Here is a 21,319-nt window from a genome sequence, read left to right as displayed (position 1 = left end):
TATATATCAATATCAATATCTATCTATCTATCTATATATATATATATATATATATAAAATGGAATATTACTCAGCCATCAGAAAGGATGAATATTTACAATTTACATCGACATGGATGGAACTGGAGGGTATTATGCTGAGCAAAATAAGTCAATCAAAGAAAGACAATTATCATATGGTTTCACTCATATGTGGAATATACGAAACAGTGCAGATGATCATAGGGTAAGGGAGGGAAAAGTGGAGGGGAAGTCACCAGAGAGGGAGAAAAACCAAGAGAGACTCCTAACTATAGGAAACAAATTGAAGGTTGCTGAAGGGGAGTCGGGTGGGGGGATGGGGACTGGGTGATGGGCATTAAGGAGGGCATGTGATGTGATGAGCACTGGGTGTTACAGGCAACTGATAAATTATTGAACACTATATCTGAAACTAATGATGTACTATATGTTAGCTAATTGAATTTAAATAAAAAATTTTAAAAAATAAAGCATAGAGATGATACAAGAGAAGAATTAAGTGGGAGTAGATGTCTGGATAAGGAATATAAGTATTCCAGGTAGCTAAAGGGTAGGTTTCGGGAGGGACTTGCTGGGCAAAGGCAACAACAATATATGAAAAGATTGAGGCCTGAAATAGCACAGTGATCTATGGATACATAATAAAGTGTAAGGGTCACATGGCAAAAGAGAAAAATGGAGAGAAGGAGGCAAGGGCCAGATTGTGGAGAGTCCTGTTTGCCATGTAACTAACTCACAAGTGACTCCATAGGCAAAAGGCAGTCATTAAAGGAGTTTAAACAGGAGAGTCACAGTTTTACACTTCCAAAGGATTCTTTTGGTGGCAATTGGAGAATGAACTGAAAATGGGGGAGGCTATAGGCAGGAGGTTGAATTAGGCTGCTATGTAGAAATCCAGGCAGGAAGTGGTGAGAGAATGGCCAAAAGAATGGAGAGGAGGGGATTCATTTGAGAAACACTTAAAGACAGAAATCAGGAAGATTTGGTGACTGGGTGTGGGGGATGAAGAAGGAGGAAGAGTTTGGGGCAAAGCTGGATGTTAGGTCTAAAACACAAGTGTAATTCTGACAGAACTCTGACAGTCAGGAATCAGGTATAATCATCCATCTAATAAATTAATAAATATTTCTTCTCTGTGACCTGGCAAGAAGTTGGATGGATCTATCATAGATCCCTTTCTTATCACCCAGGTCATCACATAGTACACATTTTCAACTTGATAACACTAGAGATCTTTTAAAAAAAATACCAATACCTTAGGGTTCTGGGTAGCTCAGTTAGTTGAGCATCTGACTCTTGATTTTGGCTCAGGGCATAATCTCAGCTCTGTGCTGAGTGTGGAACCTGCTTGAGATTCTCTCTTTCTCCCTTCCTCTGCCCCTCACCCACCAGTTGTGCTCTTTCTCTCTCTTAAAAAAAACAAAAACCAAAAAAACAAAAAAACAATACCTGGACTGTACCACAGTCTTATCTCTGCAGGTGGGACCTAGATATTGGTGTTTGTTAAAATCTCAGTGATTCTAAAATGCAGCCACTAACTCAGTGGTTTCCCTAAACTCAAAAGGTCTATTATTTGTTTTAATGCTTACTCTTCTACTTGGCCAAACACCATACCTACCTCTTATACTAGTAAGATAAGAAATAATTTGAGATATAGGCATTTGTGTGCTCTAGGCACACAGAAGAGCACAGAGAAGTTGATTCTCTCACAGTTAGGGAGTCTAGAAGTCCAAAATCAAGGCATTGGACGTTCCATGCTTCTTCTGAAGGTTCTATAGAAAAATCTTTGCCTTTTCCTAGCTTCTGGTTACTGTAGGCATTCCTTGGTGTTCCTTTGTTCCTTGGCTTATAGCTACATAATTCCAATCTCTGCCTCCATGGCCTTCTCCTCTAATCCATTAGGAACTCATCTTAACTTGATTACATCTGCAAAGACCCTACTTCCAAATGAGGTCACATTTATAGGTACCAGGGGTAAGGATTTAGACATATCATTTCAGGGGACACAATTCAACCCACAACAAAAAGATTACTTATGTATTCTGCTTCCTAGGAGAAATTTCTCTTGTTGCCTCTAACTAACCTCCTGACTTCTCAGGTTTTGACCTCGGCTAACTAATTATATAATTGCCTTTCCTGCCATCCCTCCACCCCAACTGGCACTTCCATATCTCAGAGCAACAAGATTTTCTGAAGTAGAATATCCTCTGTAACAATATATGCATTTTACAAATGAGAATATGGTAGCCCAGAGAGAGATGGGACTCTACCCTTCCTAGTCTATCCACTTCAGAAAGGAGTCTCTAACTTTATTTATTCTTGTCTTAACTTGAGCACACCACAGACATCCCTGTCTCAAACTCTGCTCCATTTGGCCACCTCTTCTTTTTTTACTCTGCTATCTTCCCACCCCTCCCTCATATCCCAATTAGCCATTATGACACTGGTGCTTTTTAGCAACCCACCAACCTCACTTCTGAGTACTTACTGCAAAACATTAATACCTGAGATAGGAAGTCTTGGCCTACCTTAGACTCTGGCCTAAATCATGCTTTTCCCACAATAAATCTAAGTAGAAAGTCACAAAGATAAAAATTAAACGAGATCTCCTTTCTGTGATGACAATGCTATCAACTTATTTTTTCAACACAGGTCACAAGAAAGGACTCCAAAGATGTGGGCCCTTTCCATAATTTGTATAGTCCATTGCCTTGAACCCAAACAGGTTCCTTCTAAGTCAAATCCTCCTTGACCCCAGGTCCTCTGCTCTGGTTGCTGCTTAGAATATTACTAGATAATTTGGGATTAACTACATGAAAGGCAGTCTTCTATTTTTATGTTTGTTCTTTTGCATTAGAAATCCTAAGGGATAGTTTGTTCACACCTCACTGGGCCCATAACTGAAATACCACTGGGAGCTTTCCCCATATTTACTGACAGTTAGATTAACTGCTGTCTATTTTTGGCTCTGAAATAACATTTTTTTTCTGTGAACTTGAACAAATAACTATTGTAAGTGTTTCCCTTTCCTTATAAAATGATATGCTTATTGCCTATGGATGTTGTTAGGCTTAACAAGGTTGTTACCAAGTGAATATGTATCAGCCTAAATTATAAAACATTTTATGCTTACTTTTATTGGTTATGCTGCAAAAAAAAAGATAATTCAGGAGGCATTTATTTATTTATCAGGCATCTAATATGTACTAGCATTGTGCTACATGTTGTTGGTAATCTACAGCTTGCTAGGCAAATAGTACGTGTCCAATATATACTTGATTGATCAAAGTATAAGATATGGTCTCTGCTTTCAAGGAATCTAGAGCTTCTGCGTTAAGAGTATGTTGCTTATCTTGAGGAAAAAGCAAAATGTTCTCAGGCAAGTCTTGGCATTAGCAAGGATAAAAACAAAGGGAAGGACAAGGAACTAATATTTAGTTAGTACTTAATGTTTACTAAACACTTTATCAACATTATACTTAAAATTTTTTTTTAATTTTATTTTACTGTGGTAAGAACACTTAACATGAGATCCAGTCTCTTTTTAGGTAATTTTTAAGTCAACAGTACTGCTGACTATAAGTACAATGCTATACAGGAGATCTCTAGAATGCAACCATTTTGCTTAAATGAAACTGTATGACTGTTGATTAGAAATTCACATTTTCGGGCGCCTGGGTGGCTCAGTTGGTTGGGCGACTGCCTTCGGCTCAGGTCATGATCCTGGAGTCCCGGGATCGAGTCCCACATCAGGCTCCCTGCTCAGCAGGGAGTCTGCTTCTCCCTCTGACCCTCTTCCCTCTCGTGCTCTCTATCTCTCATTCTCTCTCTCGCAAATAAATAAATAAAATCTTTAAAAAAAAAAGGAATTCACATTTTCTCCTTCTCCCATCCCCTGACAACCACCATAGTACCCTTTAATTCTATGAATTTGGATATTTTAGATATCTCATATAAGTGGAACCATTCAGTGTGTGTCTTTCTGTGACTGGCTGATTTCACCTAGCATAAGGTCCTCAAGGTTTATCCATGTTGTTGCATATTGGAAAATTTCCTTCTTTTTTTTAAGGCTAAATAGTATTCCATTGTTCATGTATATAATACATTTTCTTTATCCATTCAACTGCAATGGATATTTAAATTGTTTCCATATCTTGATACTGTGAATAGTGCTGCAATGAACATGGAATGCTAATACCTCTTTGAGATCCTAATTTCAATTCTTTTGGATAAATACCCAGAAAGGATTGATGGATTATATGGCAGTTCTATTTTTAACTTTTTGAGGAATCTCTATACTGTTTTTTATAGTGACCGCATCATTTTGCATCCCCATCAACAGTGTGCAAGGGTTCCAATTTCTCCACATCCTCACCAACACTTTTTGTTTTTTGACTTTAAATAATAGCCACCTTGACAGGTGGGCAGTAATATCTCATTGTGGCATTGATTTGCATTTCTTTGATGATTAGTAATGTTAAACACTTTTCATATACCCATTGGCCATTTGTATATCTTCTTTGGAGAAATGCCTGTCCCAAGTCCTCAAGCCATTTTTAAATTAGGCTATTAGACTTTTTAATTGAGTTGTAAGAGTTCCTTACATATTTTAGAGATTAACTTCTTATCAGATACATGGTTTTCAAATAATTTCTCCCATTCTGTAGGTTGCCTTTTCATACTGTTGATTGGTTCCTTTCCTGTGCAGAAGCTTTTTAGTTTCATATAGTCTCATTTATTTATTTTTGTTCTTGTTGCCTGTGACTTTATATTCATAAAATCAATAGCAAGACCAAGGTCATGAAGCTTTTCCCCTGTGTTTTCTTCTAGGAGTTTTATAGTTTTAGGTGTTCATGTAAGTCTTTAATCCATTCTTGAGTTGATTCTTTTGCAGGTGTTTATCCAGTTTTCCCAATATCATTTGTTGGAAAGACTACCCTTTCCTCATTATATATTCTTGGCTCCCTTGTCAAAGATCAGTTGATCATGGACCTATTTCTGGATCCCCTATTCTGCTCTATTGGTCTATATGTACGTCTGTATGCCAGTACCACAATGTTTTGATTCTGGTAACTCTGTAATATATTTTAAAATCAGAAAGTGTGATGCCTCCAGTTTTGTTCTTCCTTCTCAAGATTGTTTTGACTATTCAGAGTCTTTTGTGGTTCTCTATGAGTTTTAGAATTGTTTTTTCTATCTGTAAAAAAAAGTGCCATTAGGATTTTAACAGGGATTGTAATGAATCTGTCAATCACTTGAGTAGTGTGGACATTTTAAAGTTAAGTCTTCCAATCAATGAATGAAAGCTGTCTTTCCATTTGTTTGTGTCTTTAATTTCTTTCATCAATGTTTTATAGTTTTCAGGATAAGTCTTTTCATCTCCTTAGTTAAGTTTATTCCTAAATATGTTGCTTTTTGTACCATTATTAATGGCATTGTTTTCTTAATTTCCTTTTCAGATAAGTTCACTCTTAGTGTATAGAAATGCCACTAATTTCTGCATGTTGATCTTGTATCCTGCAATTTTACTGAATTCATTTATTATTTTAACAGTATTTTTATGCAGTCTTTAGGATCTTCTAAATAAAATATCATATCATCTGCAAAAAAAGTCACAATTTTACTTCTTCCTTTCCATTTTGGATACATTTCAATCCTTTTTCTTTCCTAAATTACTTAGGCTAGGACTTCCAGAACTATGTCTAATAAGAGTGGTGAGAGTGGGCATCCTTCCCTTGTTCCTAATCTTAGAGGAAAAGCTTTCAGTTTTTTTACCATTGAGTATAAATACTAGCTGTGAGCTTTATATATATGGCAATAGTAAATCCTACCCTATCAGTAATTACTTTAAAGGTAAATGGATTAAACTCTCCAAGCCAAACGTAGACACAGAGTGGCCAAATGGATAAATGTAAGTCTTTAATCCATTCTTGAGTTGATTCTTTTGCAGGTGTTTATCCAGTTTTCCCAGTATCATTAAGCTACTTCTCTGCTATTCCTAGTTTGTTCAGTTTATAATTATGAAAGGATGTCGAATTTTGTCCAATTCTTTTTATGCATCTATTGAGATTATCATGTAATTTTTACCCTTTATTCTGTTAATTCTGTGCATCACATTAATTGATTTTCATGTTGAACCATCCTTGTATCCCAGGAATAAATCCCATTTGGTCATGGTGTATAAACATTTTAATGTACTGTTGGGTTCCATTTGCTAGTATTTTATTGAGGGTTTTTGTATCTATATTCATCAAGGATATTGGCTTGTCATTTTCTTCACTTGTGGAGTCTTTCCCTTTGGTATAGGATAATGCTGGTCTCATAAAATGAATTTATAATTATTCCCCCATCTTAAATTTTTTGGAAGAGTTTGAGATGGATTGGCATTAATTCTTCTTGAAATGTTTAGTAGAATTCACCAAAGAAGCCACTGGGCTTTCCTTTGTTGGCAAATTTCTGAATACTGATTTGATCTCCATATTAGTTATAGGTCTGTTCACACTTCTATTTCTTCATAATTTAGTCTTGGTAGGTTGTATGTTTCTAGGAATTTATCCATTTCTTCTAGTTACTCAATTTGTTGGTATATAATTGTTCTTAGCAGTCTTTTATGATCCTTTTTATTTTTGTGGCATCTATTCTAAAATCTTCTCTTCCATTTCTGATTTTATTTTTTGAGTTCTCTTTTTTTTTTTAGTCTAGCTAAGGGGTTTGTCAATTTTATCTTTTAGAGAAACCAACCCTTACTGAATTGATCCCTTTACCATTATGTAATGCTCTTCTTTGTCTCTTGTTACAGTCTTTGTTTTGAAGTCTATTTCACCTGATGTAAATACTGGTACCGCAGCTTATTTTTCTGCTTCCATTTGCATAGAATATATTTTTCCATCCCTTCACTTTCAGCATATGTGTGTCCTTAAATCTAAAGTGAGTTTCTTGCAGAGAACATATAATTGGGTAGTTTTGTTGTTGTTGTTGTTTTTATCCATTTGGCCACACTATGTCTACGTTCGGATTGGAGAGTTTAATCCATTTACCTTTAAAGTAATTACTGATAGGGTAGAATTTACTATTGCCATTTTGTTATTTTCTAGTGTTGTAGTTCTTTTGTCAGTCTTTTCCATTCTTGCTGTGTTCCTTTGTGTTTTGTTGATTTTTTTTTTGTATTGATATGCATTGATTCCTTTCTCTTTTCCTTTTGTGTAACTTCTGTAGGTTTTGTGTGTGTGTGTGTGTGTGTGTGTGTGTGTGTGTGTGTGTGTGTGTGTGTCTATGTGGTTACTTTGGGGTTTACATAAAATATTTTATAGTTATAATAGTCTAAGCTGATAACAACTTAAGTTCAACTGCATACAAAAACTCCACTTTAACTTCTCCTCCAACATATACTTTTTGTTATTGTTGCCACAATTTACATCTATTTATATTGTGCATCATTTGACATATTTTTTAGTTGTAGTTATTTTTAATACTTTTGTCTTTTAACTTTTATACCAGAATTAAAAGTGATTTACCCATCATTACAGTTAATACAGTATTCTATATTTGTCTATATATTTACCTTTACCAACCAACATTATTATACTTTATCCTCACCATAATCCTCTGGGGCAGGTATTATCATTCCCATTTCTAGATGAAGAAATGAAGCTCAGAGAAATTTGGGGACTTGCCCAAATTTTTACCTAGTAAGTGAGGAATGAAAATTCAAATGCATTGAATGCACTGAATACAGGTCTGTTTAACTACAAAGTTGGTGCCTTTATTACTACACTAGTGTGCTAAGGCTAGATGCCAAACCCTGGAGCATGATCCCATTGTTTAGTCCTCTTTACTGCTGTTGAATTACAGGTCTTTAGATTCTCCTGCTAATACATGACCATTCTCTGGGAGCAATAGCTTAGTGTGCCTAAAGCATGATGATCCAACTTCTTAGCTTAATGTTGCAATCTTGTTTTCTTGTACAGGATGTCCCTTGCCTGTGTCATCTATCTCAGTTATTATCTTCATGCTGCCCGACCCCATATCTCCCTTCTAGATACGCTGCCTTGAGATTTTTCAAATTCAGCACTTTCAAAATCAAAGTCATTATCTTCTTGCCTTTCTACCTTTTCAATCCCAAGGTTAGGGAAACCATGCTTCTTTTCCTTCTCCTATATTACTTTCTAGATCAATGCCACCACTAGCCAAGGTTGTCCAAGATGGGAACCTCATTTTTAGTTCTTTGCCCTAGCTCATTCCTTCACTCATTCAACCAGTCACCAAATCCTATAGATTCTACCCATGATAGCCCCTGCCTCAACCATCCTCTTCCATGTCTTTACTACTATTACCACAGTTCAGGCTCTTACCACCTGTCACTTGGACAATTACAAGAGCTTCCTGATGTGTCAAATCTCTCCCTATTCCATTCCACCACTCCTCAACTCCACCTACCCTACACACACTGCTGCCCTGGCTTAGATTGCAAAGCCAGACCTGAGTGAATTCCAATCAGTTTTCCCAGCCTTAGCACCCCACCTCTACCTTGATAGTTCTAAGCTCTAATGAAGCAAATTTTCTTGCTGTTCTTTGAAGGCACAAAACTCTTTTGTATCTTGACCTTCGTCTTCTCAGCCTCAAGTAAATATCCCTTTTATTTTTCTCCAAGTTTTTAAAAAGGGTTTTTAAAAATGATTCATCCTATATGCCTTCTGCAAATGAATTTTTCTTTTTGCTCACTATTGGGTTTTGGGGGTTTAGCCACATAGGGTGACATGGTACCCCTTTATTTATTTTAACTACTGTGCAGTATTGTTTTATGAACATAGTTTATCTGTTCTTTTATTGATTTTTAGGCCTTTTATGATTTTTAATGTCCATGTCCCCAAGCACATATGAGAGTTTCTCTTGGGTATAGAAGTACTGGGTCAAAGGATATGAATATCTTTCACCTCAGGATTTATGACCACACTGATGGTCACAGTGGTTATACTTATTTATGTCCTTCCAATAGTGTAGAGAATTCCTCTTGCTCTCTTTAATCTCTATTGCTTACCAAGAGTCTAGCACACAGGAGATGCACTGCATCTGCCAACAGTGACTAAATGAACAAATAAATGGTACTTGAATTTACAAAAAGTAACCAGAAGAAGCAGAAATACAAGTCACCAGTAATAGAAGGTCTAGACTCGTACTATTTAAATATAAATCAATTACAAGTCAAATTAGATTAAAAATTCTGTCCTTCAGTAGCACTAGCCACATTTCAAGTGCTCAAATGTGGTTATTGGCTACTGGCTTCCAAACTGGACAGCACGGATATAAAACTTTTCCACCATGACAAGAAGTTCTATTGGACAGCGCTGGTCTACACTATAGATCTTTCTCTTTTCCCCTCCTCCACACACCGCCTCACCCTCTATCCTCCTCCAGCACATAGTACTTCCATAGTACTGTCTGGGTGTCTAGAATTCCCACCACACTTGCCTTTTAGGCTGGAAACCATAATTCATAATTTCTCATCTGTTTTTTTTTTCATTTCTAAAAATTGTGGTAAAATATACATAAAGTCTATCTACCACTTTAACTATTTTCAAATGTACAATTCAGTGGCGTTAAGAACATTAACACTGTTATGCAACCATCACCACCATCCATCTCCAGAACTTTTTCATCTTCCCAACTGAAACTCTGTAATCATTAAGGAATAACTACCTATTTCTCCCTTCCCCCATGCTCTGGCAGTCACCATTCTACTTTCTGTCTCTATGAATTTGACCACTGTAGGTACCCCATACATATGGAAACATACAATATTGTCCTTTGTATCTGGCTTATTCCACTTAGCATAATGTCTCCAAATATCACCCATGTTGTATCATCTGTCAGAATTTCATTCCTTTCAAAGGTTGAATAATATTTCATTGTATGCACATAGCATTTTTCATCTGATTTCACCTTTTTGTTCCCCAGGTACCAGCTGGGTGACTGCCTTGCCAAACAAATGCAAACCACGGCATTAACAACTGATGCATGTTTAATATGATGGCCCCCAGACCCAACACTGACATGTAGTACCTTGGAAAGAATATCTGGCCATGAATGAGGAGACAGAGGTTCCGGTCCCCAGTCTGCTACATGACTCCTGAGTAGCCTTGGAAAGCTACCTTCACTTTCCAAGCATTAGTTTTCTCATCTAATCTAAGAAATAAGACCTTTCTGTCATTCTAAAATCCTGTGGGGGTTTAAGAGTGTTCTTCAACACACTGACTCAAAGTCAAGAAGGAAAGCGGATTTAAAGGCATTGTAGCAAAGTGAGTAAGAGAAAAGTGGCTTCTAAAACTTTCTAATTCCAGAGAGAGAGAGAGAGAGAGAGAGAGAAAGAGAGAAACAGCCTACACTAGGAACATAGTACATTAGATACTTCAGTGTTTAATGTTTCCTAGCCTAGAGTTACAGGCTGAATCTTGATGGATTCTTACCTATTTCATTTAATTTTCAACTTTCTACTAGGTCTCTGAGATCTTCTATATCTTAGTCCCATAAAATATTTCAAAAGAATTGAAGTTTGATATTTTTGTATAGAATTGATTTTTATTCTATATTGTTATTATTCTCTAGTTTATTTCCTTTTATTTTTCATTTATAAATTATTATGATTCTCTGATCATTACCCTTTGGAGATATGGTTATTCCCAAATGCAGTTAATAACGACCCTAGAAAGTAAACAGTAGTGATGTGGCCAAGAAAAGAGCACGGACTGATGACATTCCCCTGACTGTAAGCCAGTTGGAGAATGACATGGAAAGGAAGGAAAGAACTTTGAAAGTCTCATCTTCCTACACTTTCTAAATTTCATCCTTAGTTGTAGTATTTACTTGCATATCACTGTTACTGTTTCTGACTACTCTTCTACAGACTCGAGGCAAAAAAACCAACATATATTTTTTATCATGCCCATTTTCTTCATGTATTTTGAGGATTTAGCCTGTGGACATATATGGCACTAACTCATTAATTTTAACCACCTCATATTATTATTTTTTATGAACATGGCATAATTTATTTATCTGTTCTTCCATTGATGCTTACTTAGGCTGTTTTCAATTTGTCATTGTACATTTCTCCATAAACACATGTGAGGGTGCTCTCAAAACCTTGCTGCTCGGCCCAGGTTTAGGAAGTCTGCTTTCCTTAATTTTTGATACAAAACTTCTATGAATCCCAAGGAGTTAACGAACTCCTTTCAAGAGAAATAAACTGAGTGCAGAGATACTAGGAAAACCAAAAAGAAAGTCCCTATTCTCAAGGAAGGGCCACTGGAATAGGATAATAATAAAATAATAGTGCAAATAAATGTAGCATTACAAGTATAATCAATAATTTGAAGGAAACGTCCATCACCCTATAAGCATTAAACAGGGAGACAGTGTTCTTAGTTCAGGGCATCATGTTGGTCTTCCTGAAATAGTGTGGTTGGTCTGAAAGGGGAAAAAGGAATGAGTAAGAACTAGTCTAGTAAGGAATATGGGGTTTGGGTTGAGGTAAGTGTGGGAAAATATCTTAAGCAGAGGGAACAGGAGGTATATAGGTCTTGGGCTGGAAGAGAAAGTGGCCGTTTTAGAGAGCAGGCCAATTTGGCTGGAACAAAGGGTGAAGGGAAAGAAGGCTTGAGAAAAACTCGAAAACAACATAGGCCAGAGCACACAGAACTTTTTGGCTTTTACTCTAAGGTGAGGGAACACCATGGGCTGGGTTTAAGCTAGAAAGTGATACTATCATATTTGGAGTTCAAAACAATTCATGGGCTTCTACATGAAAAAGTCTTTGTTAGGATCCCTGCTCCAGTTTCTGCTGAATCTATGAGGCTGAAGCTGAACATCTTGTAGTCACTGGCAGGACTCAGTCATTCTCTTGAGTGATCTGAAATGAGGAAATGCTCTTCTGTAGAAGCATCTGCTTTTAAGGCAGGATGCACAGCAGAGTGAGTGAAAAGGCTTGATAGCTTCTATGAAGTGGTATAAATCTTCCGCAAAATAGAAAATGTAAAAGAGAAATCAAGGTAAGGGAGACTCTATCTAGAGAAGAGAAAAAGAATGGGGAGGAAAGAGAGGCTGAGGCCTGCCTGGCTCCATGAAAATTCTCTTGGCCAAGCCAGTGGGTACAGAGATCAGGATGAGCCAGGCAAAACACAGGGAGAAGGCATTAACAGAGACTTCAGTTGAAATTTTGAAGGAAAACATAGTTCTTTAGGCAATCTAAAGTGGACCAAATAGCTCACAAATTGCACAACACAGCAACTAAAATACTATAGCCTCTGGGAGGCCTGAGCACACCTAGACTCAGCCCATGATTAATCTCTCCTCCTTCTTAGAAAATCAAAGTCATGATATACAGCTTGTGGTACCAACATTTGTAATGGCTCCTGCTGGGTAACTCACAAGCACCACTCCATGCTCCCCCTGTTCTGGCCCCTGTCTCAGTTCAGAAAACATACTTGACAACACTATCATGACTCTTGAAGAACCAACTTTCATTCCCCCTATTATTTAGCACTGTTTTTTTCTTCTCATGCTTTGAGTAGACATTTAGTTTCTAAGACAAAAGAAAAAAAGAGTTCAGAGACTCAGTTTGCAGTGGGGGAAACGCTTTGCAATCAGAGGGGTGAAAAAACTTTTCTGGAAAACAATGATTTTATTTGGCTTCTTCCAAAAGTATGTATAAGCATAAGAATGACTCAGACACTAACAAAAATACAGTCATAGAAAAGAAGCTGATTGAAGCATAATTGATTATGTTGGACAATTACAAATGCCCTTATTAAATAATTGCATTTAAACCTCATGATAGTTTTATAACTGATTTATAAAAACAAAATTTTGAAAGTTTAAGTGACATAATTGTTCTCAGTATCACTACAATTTTTAAATGAAGCAATTTAGCCTTAGAAGCAATTTCACTTCTCATTGTAATGTTATTTTGGTGTCAGGCTGCAGGCTTTTGTTCCACTTCAGAGTTCTAGGAATAATGATTAACCCTTCCCTCTCCTTGGCCAAATCAATGATGCATTTTTCTAGTGTGTCAGCCTTTTGCCTTTTGCTGCAGACTCACTGGATCATTAAAAAATGGTCTGCAGGCCTTCGATTATGTATATGGTTTCTATTAATGAGAATGTAGTAGCTTCTGTATGGATGTGGGAAATGTAAATCTTTCTTAGACTAGGGGTATATGTGAATTCAGAATAAAAATGGCAAAAACAAACTGTCTTATGCTTGAGGGTTTCAACAAATAATGTCAAGACTTTGCACAGTTTTCTCTCAAAATTACATCCCCTACTGGAAGCAATCCAGGAAATGGCCTGGTATCTCTGCCACATCTCCTAGAATGTTAATCAAAGGTCTATATTTTCGGGTGCATGAATAAAGGACCTTGGGACATTCAGCAGATAAAAGCCAATACCATTAACATTCCTTTATTGAGTTTATATGAATTAAATAGTTTTATACAACTACTGTCTCAGTATCACACACACAAATCCTAAGGCATGTTCTACACTGGTAATAAGAGCTAAACCTGCTGTATTTCATTTCAGCCTTGCTGATAGCATTTATCAGCAAAATCTGGCTAAAAAATGGAATATGCAACTTAAGCCTGATCATAACTGGGCTGCAAAGAAGGAAAGTGGGGGATTATCTGGGGACTGGGAGCACAAATATAAGATTGTATAGTCATTGTGTACTATTAGGCCTTTTGGCAAACTGTAGTGTAAGCCCCAGCTGACAGGCCTTTTCACAACTGACAGAGGAAAATATGAAACTTAAATTCTTCATGACAGATAAATCTGCTGAATGAAAGGGAGACCAACAGGATAACTGTGGGACAAAAAACATACTGCTTTTGGGTAACTCCCTTAAATCTACCTCTTTTGTGAATATACAAAATAGGCATTCAATGAATATCTTCTAAACTCCTACCTACCAGCTTTGCTAAGCATGCTGTTAAGTTGGAATGATAAAATAAGCATCTTTTCTTCAGCAGATGAATACAAAGTCTTATAAGACAGGGGTGGCAGATTAAATTTAATATGTGGGCATGAAAGACATTTCCTGGATGACTATCAACTGGAGTGGATTTCTTGAACAAAAGTTGACATGTTACTATTGTAGAAGGCTTATTAATTGAGATATTAAATGTACCTAATCCACCATGATGGGGATCGTTGTCAAATTAAAAAAAATATGACTATAAGTAATTGCTCTTTTCTGTCAGTGGGTCCCAAGTCCATGAAATGTAACCAGAGACCATCCCTTAGGATTAATATCATTGGGCTTTCCACTGGTGATACATACCTTTTACCCTTGTCAAGGGCCCTGGGGCCTCCAGGGGTTTAGGGTTCTTTGCCTTTTCCATGCTGGTTTAGCACCGGCATTTTTTCCTTATTCATCCTGATCAGCTATACTAGTTCTGTCCAATTCTGGTGGCAGCCTATGGAAAACTACCTCAAACCATGCGAAGCCAGATTAAACTGAAAAGTAAAGTTTCTTGTATAGTTCTTTTTTTTTTAACCCTTGCAGCTATTTATTTATTTATTGTATAACCTCACTGCTCTTGGCATCTCCTAGAGGAAGCCTTCTGAGCAGCACTGCTTCTTGGGGAGAGGAGGGATTAATACAGGCTGCCTCTTTTATTAATGAATGGCTGGACTGCCTTGGCAAATCCCAGGTCAAGTTGATAGATGAATACCTTGCTGAGATAGCCTGGAGCAAGTTTCAGAGCCCAAGAGCAGGTCTGCCTTGAACTGTCACTTTCCCTGGTTGCCATGCAATTCATGGCTAATCTCCACAAAAAAATCAAGGTGAGAACTAGACAGCAGTGGGGGGGGGGGGAGAGAGAGAGAGAGAGAGAGAGAGAGAGAGAGAGAGAGAGAGAGAGAAAGAGACCGAATGGGTGAAAGGAAAGATGAAAATGTTAAGAGTGCTAAGGGTCATTTTTCTCTGAGACTTCATGCCCTGACCAGCGTGAGTTCTTCCATTAGTCAGCAAGTCCTGGAATATCTGGCAGCAGGACTAGGGCACAGTGTCAGGCCATGGGAATCACCCACCAGTCACAGGGAGGCAGAAGAAAGACAGTGAGAGGCAGAGTTAGAAAGACTATAAAAAGGAGGAAGAAGAAGAGGAGGAGGAGGAAGGGGAGGAGGAAGAGGAGGAGGGGAGCCAGGCTGGAGTCTGAGAGAAGAATCCAGGCGCCACGGTGTAACAGCTGCCTCAGGTATGTTAGCCAGTCTCAGCTCGTTCCCAGCTCTTCTTGGCAAGCCCAAGGCTCAGGCGCGCACACGACAAATGTGCAGGTGAGCGTGCGCACACCCGCTCTGAGCTGTGTCTGTTGTAAAGAAGCTTCTGGCCTGTCTGCAGTAGTGTCTTTCAGATACTCGCAGAGAAAGCTGGGCTTGTTGGGCATCGCTTTTCATAACTGTGGTAAAATTGCCTAAGACCTTCGTAAATAACAAAATCTACTCAAATACAAAGGGATTTAACTTACTCTAAAGATTATTATGTTTTGTCTGCTGGATTAGAATTGCTTCCAAAGTCATTAGAGAAACTCAACATTAGCACTCACTTTTCTATAAAGAAACAAACCACACACACACAAAGGTGCAGTATTATACAGTAATTATCCAAAATGCTACTGCTTGGAATAATAAGGATGCTGTGTGTTTACACATCATCTTTCTTCTCCTGAGAATTCAAACAGCTACACCACCCATATCCTATTATTCCCAACAACAGTCTTCAATGAGCTATGCGGGTGGCAAGGATAATTATCTGTATTAATAGCAGGAGTAACTGAGGCACAGAGAGGCATTCAGGATCACACAGTAAGGAAATAGCAATTCTGTACTTACTATATAAAACATTAACTGTCAAGAGTTTTGCTGTTAAAAATATATATTCCTCTTTTCCATCTTGATTTTCTTAAAACAATTTACAAAGAGCCTTTCCTCTTTGGGGACTCTCTGACCCCTGCTTTGTGTGCAGTCTTTACCTTAGCACTTAACAGTGTGTTGTGATACTTCATTTATTTGCCTACCTCTTTTCTGATAATATGTTCTTGAAGGCCAGGACTTGCTCATCTCTGTATCTCCAGTGCTTGGAACACAGCTGATGTTTCTTTAATGTCTGCTGGCGAAATGAATGAAAGAAAAAAGAATGAATGCATTAATGGACAATCTTCTAAGAAGAATTTCTGACAAGGTAACAATAAATGCAAATTTGGGCCTAAACTAAATATGTCTGATCTGATTTTATCTTTGCTGTGACAAATATGTCCACCTCATGAGCCTTCTTTTAAAAATCCAGTGAATACATTTAGAGCTAATTCCTTCCCTGCCCGGGCTGTTGGATTTATTGTTTGGAACAATAACTGAGACTCATGGAAATACTAGGGCTCCAGATGGTCTATTGTAACTATTGTCCCCATAGCCCCCCCTTTTTCGATATCTAAGGGAAAGCATTTTAGGTGTGGAGGTTTTGGGGAGTATTAATATATAGTTATTATGCTGTCCCAAAACCCTTTCCTCTGTGTATTGAGTCTTAAAGCCAGATTGTTTTGGGGGAGGGGGTGCAGACCCCAAAATAACAATAGGAACAATGACTGCTCTTCAAGGAGACTACAAATTTAACTCTTTTATACATTTTTTTCGGTGATCAATAGAAAAAAGGCAAGGTAATATATGTTAATCTTTACCAGATGTACTTATGTATCCCCTTACGTTGGAAGCCTAGCAGGAGTAGAATGTCACAACAGACATTTACTGAACTACCTGGGGAAATGTAACAAAAAGTGTTAGAGGAAAATGGTCTTTCAGCTAAATTACCTAATATATTTGCTAATGGTATCTGATTTAAAAGCCATAAAAATACCAAGTTAAAAGCACATTAGAAGATGTGTTATATTTATAAGTGTTTGTCACCTTGGCAACAAAAGCTATATTCCAAATCTAACACTAGCTATGATGGGCCAAGACCTTTTAAAATTGGTAAATACTTCTTTATGGCAATGATCTGCTTTCAGCTACTGAATGTTAGAACTAGAAAAGGCAAGTTCTTCATTGCATAGCAAGTTTTTTGCTAGCTTTCTACTATGGGTAAGCTTTTTCTTTCTATTAGTAAGTATGGTTTATTCTTGACAAGAAAAACAATGCATTTTCAAATAAAGCATCAGTCTTAATTGCACTCAGAAATGCAGATATAATAGCTTGAAGATTCCTAAGGATAAGAGTTTATCTATCAACTTTATATTTCGGTTTATCAACCATAGGACTGACCTTGGTTCATGTATGAGATATCACCGGTGTATACTATAAAATCGACCTTATCCTACAAAAACTATTTTCCTAAACAACTGGGTGGAATATGTCTAGTTTAATAGGGGAAATTTTCACATACCTTTACCTTCCAAGTGAATTGCATGAGGACTGAAAAATTATCTGTCACTGTGTCTCACTAAAATTCTGCTTCCAAATTACATCTAATAAAATTAGATGATTTGGTGATGGGAACCCATGCTCTAAAAGGTAGATTTCAGGTAGACCTGAAAGAGGTTTAGACTGAACTCTTACTATTCTTCCCTCATTTTTTAAGTTGTAATCTGCTTTCCAAATCCTATAAAAAATGTTTGGGTTATGTGCCAGTCAAAGATTATAATTCCAAGAGTCTAACTAGATTCCCATGCGGTTGAACTAATTTTCAGAAGTAAACCATGGAAAAGGTCTGGGTAAACACACATTCTCTGTGGGCTGTGGCTGTTCACTGGGAGCCTAGACAAGTTGTCTCTACAGCCAGCTTGGGAAAACCCAAGCCCAACTCATGATCTGTAATCATGCTCAGCAGGTTCTCAGTGAGAGTGGGCAGATCAAAAGGCTAAAGGCCATCACCCCCATTTAACTTTTCTTTCTCTTTTTAAAAGATTTTATTTATTTATTTGACAGAGACAGAGATAGCTAGAGCAGGAACACAAGCAGGGGGAGTGGGAGAGGGAGAAGCAGGCTTCCCACCAAGCAGGGAGCCTGATGTGGGACTTGATCCCAGGACCATGGGATCAAGACCTGAGTCAAAGGCAGACGCTTAATGACTGAGACACCCAGGCGCCCCCCACGTAGCTTAACTTTTCTAACACAAGGAGACCATATCCTTCTTCTACCCAGAAGAAATCAACAAAAATACCCTACCACATCAGCCCAAACTAAATATTGCCAGGAAGTATGTCATTGCTTCCTTTTTATTTTCTAAGAAATAAGGTCTTCTTAGTGAACATAAGAAAAAGTTTTAGTCCATGTGATGGAGATATTAACAGTGCACAAAGGGAATGTTCTAGAAGAAGAGAGATGAGCCTCCAGCCTAGAACTAATAAATCAAGGTAGCACCTTTGAGTTCAAATATAAATTATGTGAACAAAGCTGACAAAATACATTATACATAGTTAACCAGATTTACTTTCCACTGAAGGCAAAGAATCACATGGATTGACATGTATTCTAGTACTTACACATATTCTTCATTTGACTGACAAATGTAACTCTTGAGAATGTGTTTGATTACATCACCTTGCCACTAAGCCCTTTGCTTAACTCCTAACAAACCAATTACCAAGCCATCTCTGTTGGTAAATTTAGAAGAAATTGTCTATTTTTTACTCAATATAAGTTTTAGATAGCCTAGACGGAAATTAGAGCATCTTGTTTAAAAATCATCATATATTATATTATTTAAAGCACTGACTACATAATCTCATTTCACTCTCCAGAAAATATAAGCAAAAGGCTACAGCCTGAATTTTACCAAGTATAAAGACACAAGATAATTCATAATAGCTACCTCAGCTGAGTGAAAACACAACATGCAGCATCACTCAAATTTCTTCCGAAGGGAATAATGGACCTACAAGGGAAGGGACTGATTTTTCCCCCAACTTTATACCCTCTGCATAGTAGCTAAGCAATAGGTATTTGTACAATTATAAACACAAATGAACTTCAGTAATCTATTTCATGTATTCCCCATGATATCCACAAACTGAGGAATGACCATCTTACACAAATAGGTAGTTAAGAAGAAAATGTTAGAGGTAGAAGTAAAATAAAATAACATGATTTATTTCCATTTTGTTGATACTTATGTGTAGACATGTTTGCCTTACAGACCTGAAAGATGAGTAGAAATTAGGTAAAGAGAATGGGCCCACCAACATAACCCAAAGTGGAAAGTGAGAATTAGCATGGCAGGAACATTAAGGAGATTTGCATTGCTGGAGTGAAAACTGTAGGGTTTAGAAGTGAGTAGGAAATGTAGTTAAGTACGTATAGTGGGAGTCAGTTGTAGACCAAGAAAGGAAACTAACATGTGCTGAACGCCAGGCCTTACACAGAGGTTCCCTCAGGTTGTTCCTCAGGACAAGACTGTGAAGTGGGTATGATTATCCTTACAGACTAGAGAAAGTTTAGATACCTGACTCAGTGGCTCTCAGAAAGTATGTGGTAAATACGAGCCATTCTTCCAGTGACACTATACTGTATTGAAAACTGGGCAGAGAGATGTAGAGATTAACACACACAGAAAATAACAGCTTCTAAACCAAGTCCAGAAAAGTTGAATCTGAATAAATGATTTAAAAATACAAATGGCTTAATAGGACCCCTAACTGCCCTGGGATTTTTCCATGTGTGAAATGAGCAACATGATCACATAATCATGTTCTTAACCTCAACAGGGAGACTTGATTAATTTTCAGTTACAAATTTCAGAGTAGTACTGATTAAGACTTTGCTGCTTCGGGTGTTACTGTTCATCATTCCAGAAAGCCCCAGGTCTGATTTGGAAAACATAAAATATTCTAAAGGCAGATCTAGTTATGGAAATGTAGACATTGTCTTGTATTGGCAACCTGACAAATGTGCTGCTACACTCCTCCCATTGTGGTTTACATGCTGCTTCCATATACGACACTGGTATCCCATTCGGAAGTTGATTGTTGTGTTTTGGTTTATGTTTCATACAACAACTGCCCTGAGCCACTTCTAAGAGAGGAAAATAATGACAAATTTGAAATTTTCTCCCCAGGAAAAGAGGCTGTGGTGAAAACACCAGACGACATTTAAGCAACTACCATTAAAGGCATTTTAATTTTCTGTTGACAAACATGATTTTCCAAATGATTTACAGTGAAGTTTCTGGGCTGACAGCCATACAGCCTATCCAGGACTATGTTTTCTGGCTCTACAAAAGTGCTAATGAAATCTTCATTCTTCTGTGAGGGACTTAATGTCTTGAAAGCCACAGTGCTATTTAGGTTCCTGGTTCCCCAGCTTCTGCTGTCACCTTCCTTAAGAGCCCCTTGGCCCCATCTCTTAGATCAGGCTCTCCTAATCCCAAACTCTAATGTCAGACTCAAGAAAGACAGTGGTGCTTTGGGGAGCACTGGTTCCACACTTGGCAGCATGTGTATCTATCAGCAAAAGCAGCTTCCTTCTTAGACGCCCCCTTCTGCAGCCTGGAGTTTCAGCTGGTTCAGGGGATTCAGTCTCCACTGACTTCAGTGTATCTTTTCCTTTCTTGAATGCTGTCTGCTTTATTAGCTTGCTAGATATCCAGTTTCTCTAAAGAGTAAAACTCTGTTGGGCTCTTGTTAAGTTTTCATCTCTGACTTGCTGTTAATACTAAGAGTCCAGAACTTGCCTGGTGCTTAAGGCCTGCCCTTCTGTTTGGATTTTCACTTTTGTTTTTGATATTATTTTGTTCAATACTCTCATATTACAGACAAGGAAATAAAAATGTAATAAAGTTGGGAAATTTGGCCCAAGTTCTCAAGATTAATTATTTGAACTCAGGTCTACTAATTGTGAGACCTATATGCTTTTACATGTTCAGGCTAAGGTTATTAGATGCCCTCTTTTAAGACATCATTCCCTCTATTTGCTATTTTATCTAACATGTCAAGAAATGTTTGAGAAGGAAAGCTGTTCCCCAATTTTTTAAAAAAATGTTAAAATAAAAAGCAAAATACCTGTCCTTGTTCAAGGATATTAGTCTATGGGAGGTTTTGTTTATGAAGTTTTAAGAGATGCAGTGTTTTTTTTAAAACATGAGCTTATTTTATCAACCTGTTTCTAAACTGTTATTATGGATAGACTTCCATTTTATTAAAATGGTCTCTCTTCCTCTGGAAGAAGTTTTGCAATTGTATAAAAAGTGAAAAATAATTTTCCATGTCAAGGGCATGGTTTTTGTTATTCTCATACATGAATTCTAGCTGAGAGAGTGCC

The 21,319-nt window shown here is 37.5% G+C and overlaps 1 long non-coding RNA gene across 1 annotated transcript in view; it reads right to left on the bottom strand.

Annotated features, from left to right (window-relative positions):
• LOC113911874 overlaps positions 1–21,319 on the bottom strand; it is an 89,039-nt gene that overhangs the window by 10,920 nt on the left and 56,800 nt on the right. Inside the window, exon 3 of the long non-coding RNA XR_003516613.1 lies at positions 16,090–16,181. This is a non-coding gene — a long non-coding RNA (uncharacterized LOC113911874). The remainder of the gene's footprint in view (positions 1–16,089; positions 16,182–21,319) is intronic.

The sequence above is a fragment of the Zalophus californianus genome, chromosome 12 (assembly GCF_009762305.2).
Source record: "Zalophus californianus isolate mZalCal1 chromosome 12, mZalCal1.pri.v2, whole genome shotgun sequence".
Classification (NCBI taxonomy): Eukaryota; Metazoa; Chordata; class Mammalia; order Carnivora; family Otariidae; genus Zalophus; species Zalophus californianus.
Note: the sequence above shows the minus strand (reverse complement) of the source record. Positions and strands in the feature narration are given on the sequence as shown.